This window comes from Scylla paramamosain, unplaced genomic scaffold (assembly GCF_035594125.1).
Source record: "Scylla paramamosain isolate STU-SP2022 unplaced genomic scaffold, ASM3559412v1 Contig17, whole genome shotgun sequence".
NCBI lineage: Eukaryota > Metazoa > Arthropoda > Malacostraca > Decapoda > Portunidae > Scylla > Scylla paramamosain.
Window position 1 is genome coordinate 657,501 of NW_026973682.1, and position 5,000 is coordinate 662,500.

General features: G+C 42.7%; 1 long non-coding RNA gene across 1 annotated transcript in view; it reads left to right on the top strand.

The window, feature by feature from the left end:
- Positions 1 to 4,085, top strand: part of LOC135097310 (uncharacterized) — an 11,386-nt gene extending 7,301 nt beyond the window's left edge. Inside the window, exons 2-3 of the long non-coding RNA XR_010265587.1 lie at positions 1,706 to 1,769; positions 3,773 to 4,085. This is a non-coding gene — a long non-coding RNA (uncharacterized LOC135097310). The remainder of the gene's footprint in view (positions 1 to 1,705; positions 1,770 to 3,772) is intronic.
- Positions 4,086 to 5,000: the final 915 nt, after the last annotated feature.

A 5,000-nucleotide genomic window follows, 5' to 3' on the forward strand; every position in this document is an offset into this window, starting at 1 on the left:
GGCGGAAAGGGGAAAGGAGCGTGAGGCGGGTGGGGACCAGAAGGAGTGGATGGTGGGTGGGGGGCGGGAAGGGGAGGATGGCAGGCGGGGAGCTGGAAGGAGTGGGTTGCTGGTAGGGGCCTGGCAGGAGTGGGTGGCGAATGGCGGTTAGGAAGGAGTGGGTTGAAGGGAGGGGAGGAAGGAGTGGGAGGGGGTAAGGGCAGGAAGGCGTGCTGGCAGGTAGTGGCCGTGAAGGGGCTGCTGGCTGGTGGGCGGCCAGTAGCTGCTGCTGGCGGAAGTGGGAAGGAGTGGCTGGCGGGTGGTGGGGAGGGAGAGATTGGGGTGATAGGAGGCGTCTCTGACTTACACAACAAGATGGCGTCCTGTCTGAGATGGTGGCAAGTGTAGTTTCCCGGCCAGCGGCATTATGGGTCTTATAAAACAGGGGGAGATCTTTCTGTACACAACATGCACTTGTACACAACACACGTGTAGCTGTACACCTGGCGGCTACTCAACACACCTGGTACACTACTGGTAGCACACTTCAGGGAGGGCTTGGCCAATCCTGGTTATCTTGACCACCACTAAGTCTATGAGGAGGAACACAATGCGATACACACGCGCACCACACAAGATACGCCGCCACACTGGCTGCAGGCTGAGCGGCATCCCTTTGGCTCAGTGTTTCGAGGCCGTTCGGTACTTGAGCGACACACAAAAGTCTATTTAATATACAGGGACTTGTTCAACCAACGAACACACTCATATCCACCAAAAAAATAAATAAAATAAATAAAATAAAATAAATAAATAAATAAATAAAATTAATTAAATAATTAAATTATACTAAATTATTAAAATTACTATTGCTTCTACTCTTACTACTACTATTACTGCTACTACTACTACTATTGTGTGTGTGTGATATTACTGATAGCAATCATAATAACAATATAACAACAATTACTACTACTACTATTATTACTACTATTACTACTACTATTACAAATATAAATGCTACTACTGCAACTGTTTTTGCAACAATTCTTAAGGCATTAATATTAATATTCACATAGTAGTAGTAGCAACAGTAGTAGTAGTAGTAGTAGTAGTGGTAAAAAAAAAAAAAAAAAAAAAAAAAAAAAAGTAGTGGTAGTAGTAGTAGTAGTAGTTGTAGTAGTAGTAGTAGTAGTAGTGAGAAATCATGAATACTACCTCTACCACTACCACTACTACTACTACTACTACCACACAGGCATGCTTATGAAGGTCGTGAACAGTTCCATCTGGTACAAACTTAGCTGTGATGCGAGCAATGGCGCGTCACCTTGGTGGATCCCTATCAAAGTGTCTTCTGAATTGTCTTTGCACTTCTTTGACATTTTCGTGCCTCCAGTAACACTTTATGACATGTTCTTTCTTCAAAGCTTAGTCTTACTTCTGCCATTATTATTTTGGCCAACTGTTTCTGAAAAAAAAAAAAAAAAAGAATTATAGCGAGTCAAACAGTGAGTACATTTTTGGATGACTCTCTCTCTCTCTCTCTCTCTCTCTCTCTCTCTCTCTCTCTCTCTCTCTCTCTTCATCTCTCTCTCTCTCTCTCTCTCTCTCTCTGTCTCTGTTTATACAGATAGATACAGATAGATAGATGTACACAGATACAGACTTGTGCTTGTGGAGTATAAATGTAAGAGCATGAAGCACAGTGTGTCTCTCCCCACAGGCACCTCCCGCCTCGCGCCTTCCTTCCTCCCGTCTCCCGGAGTGTACACACCTGCACTCTTGAGGTGAGTACACTTACTCTTTTCTTTCCTTGTAATTGTTTTCACTGTGTTTTCTACTGCACACACTCAGAAAGTAGAAAATGAGGCACTAACGAGGCAAGACTATATACCACAAAAACTGGACACAATCTGTCTATCTACCTGTCTGTCTGTCTGTCTCTGTCTGTCTGCATCCACATCTGTCCGCCTGTCTATATCCTCACCGGAACAGAGGGCGGAGCTTACGGTTTAGGAAGCTCTCTGTTCAACAGATTTTTGGGTCTTGTCGAGTTGATTACTGTTTGAGAAATGTGTGGGTTTTGGAGCCTTTTGTGTGAAACATCTATATACTTAATAGGGAGGCAAATACTGAACATGTCATGAACTTTATCGAGGAGTCTTTTCAAGCTGGAGTCCACGTCCTGTGAAACGAGGGGAGACCACTCCACTGTGTACTGGTGGGCATCTTTTCCGCCAAAGAAATCATTGCCAAAAATGCATACGGTCCACGCACGCACGCACGCACGCACGCACGCACAAACACACACACACACACACACACACACACACACACACACACACACACACACACACACACATATGTTTAAATGTCTCTCAAACAGCTGGCATTTCAAAAAGAATTGTGGGTAATGTAACAAGTGAAGCAGTGGGTGACACGCAGTGTACTTCACGCTGCCCACATCTCATGCACTGCCTTCCTACATGGGCATCTACATGGCCGTCTTTTTAACAAAAGCAACAAGACGGCAAAATAAAATTCTTCGCTGTACATTTTCCGTAAAGAGTCTGCATCCAAAGCTTCCTCAGCCTTCAGTATTTGCAGGCTTCCCTTCATTCATAAGTACTTCACATTGTTATTAATACATCAAAATCTTGGACATAATGCAATATTCAAATTGGCAGAAAATGTTTCTCACACGAGAAGTAACAACGTTAACCTTATTTGTGCGATACTGACAACAATATTATTCACAAACAGTGTGACAAGTTGGACCAAAATTGTTGTGAACAGTTTGCCTCTTGATAGACAAAGTTCTTCTTACAACTGATAAAATGTTCAAACAAAAAACAGGTTAAAAAGTAACCACTTCATCAACAAAAGCTGTCATTTTGATGCTATTTATTGCAGTCATCGCATTTGTTGCTGTTATCATTATTACTTTTATTATTATTATTATTATTATTATTATTATTATTATTATGTTGATGATGATGTTGTTGTTGTTGTTGTTGGTATTTATTGTTGTTGTTGCCCTAGTTACCAGTATTAGTTATTAATTATGTTTATTAATGCTGGTTACTATTATTTGTTACTAATAATATTCTTATTGGTATTATTATTATTATTATTATTGTTGGTGTTGTTGTTGTTGTTGTTGTTGTTGCTGTTGTTGTTGGTGTAGTTATTAGTATTATTGTTATCACTACTCTTGTTGTTATTGTTATTATCATCATTATTTTATTATTATTAAGTTAGTGTGAGACACTTGTATTAGTGTTTATCTTCTCTGTAGCGGCGCGGTACTGCCGCTGTACAATACAATTCATTATGTTGTTGTACATTATAATTTGTTTGCACTCCTGCCCTCTGCTCTACTGTACAATACACCGTCAGAGAGCCTCGGCTCACGTGACTGTGTATTGTATGTACACCTTGAAATACTTTATACAGGTTTGCTTACTTGATTACTTACTTAATTACTTACTTACTTGCACACACACACACACACACACACACACACACACACACACACACACACACACACACACACACACACACACACAGTCAAGTCTTGCCTCGTGTTGTCTTGTCAAATGGTTTGGACACAACACACGTGCCATGCCGTGTGCCATAGTGTCTCTTACTCCCATCCACCTCTTTGTCTTGTCCCCACATCCCGGTGCTCAGGCCGGCCACTTCAAGGCTCAACTCCCTCCCTCCCGCATTGAGCCTTGCAAACCACGTCTCTCCTGCCCTGCTCCTCACTTGGGAAATTTCTTTGCAGGCTGCTGGCGAGAAGAACTGTGTCCCAAGCCCTCCACCATGGCCGCCGCTCCGAAAGTTTGCGTCCGTCGCGCGAAGCTCATCTTCCTGATGGAGAACGCAGGCAAGGACGTCTTGACCTTCGTGTTGAAGCGCGGCGCGCTGAACGCCCCCGCCACGCCGCCAGGCCAGTCCCTCATTGACTACCTTGACAACCTCCCTCAAGGCTCGACAGCCAACTATGGCAGGATGAGTAACAAACAAAAGAAAGCAGCACTGAACCACAGTTCAGTGCTGCTTATCCTCTGACGTGACTACTTTATTCATTATTTTTTGTATCATCAGCGAACTTAGATATTTTACAGGTGAGGTCCTCATCGATATCATTAACGTAAATAAGGAAAAGAACAGGGCCGAGCACAGATCCCTGTGGTACACCACTTAAAACTTCTCGCCAGTTTGAAAATGTACCATTTAAAACAACGCGCTGCTTTCTCTCAGACAGCCAGTCTGAGACAGCCAATTGAGAAGTTTTCCATTTATACCATATGACTTCAATTTAGCTAGTAGCCGGAACTTTGTCAAAAGCTTCTTGAAAATCTAGATACACTAAATCTACTGCCTTTGTTTCGTCGTAAATGGTGAAAATATCATTAAAGAAATCAAGAAGATTAGTTAGACAAGAACGTCTGTTTCGGAAGCCATGCTGTGAGTCATTGATTAAATCATTTATATGTAGATAGTTCACTACATTGTTGCAATTTACTGTTTTCATCAGTTCACATACTACAGATGTAAGGCTGATAGGGATGTAGTAGGAAGAAGAGGAGGAGGAGGAGGAGGAGGAGGAATAAGAGAACGAAGAGAAAAAGGAGAGCTAGAAGGAAGGCGAGAAAAGGAGGAGGAAGAGGAAGATGAAGAGGAGGAGGAAGAAGAACAAAAAGACGAGGAAAAGGAGAGCTAGAAGGAAGGCGAGAAAAGGAGGAGGAAGAGAAAGATGAAGAGGAGGAGGAAGAAGAACAAAAAGACGAGGAAAAGGAGAGCTAGAAGGAAGGCGAGAAAAGGAGGAGGAAGAGGAGGAGGAGGAGGAGGAGTTATCTTTATCAATACTATTATGGAACACTGAATAAAGAAATTAATAAACAGATAAGTAGTGTGTGTGTGTGTGTGTGTGTGTGTGTGTGTGTGTGTGTGTGTGTCCAGGCAGCACACAGGTGCACAACACTCGGCCATTACAGGAGTCACCTTGA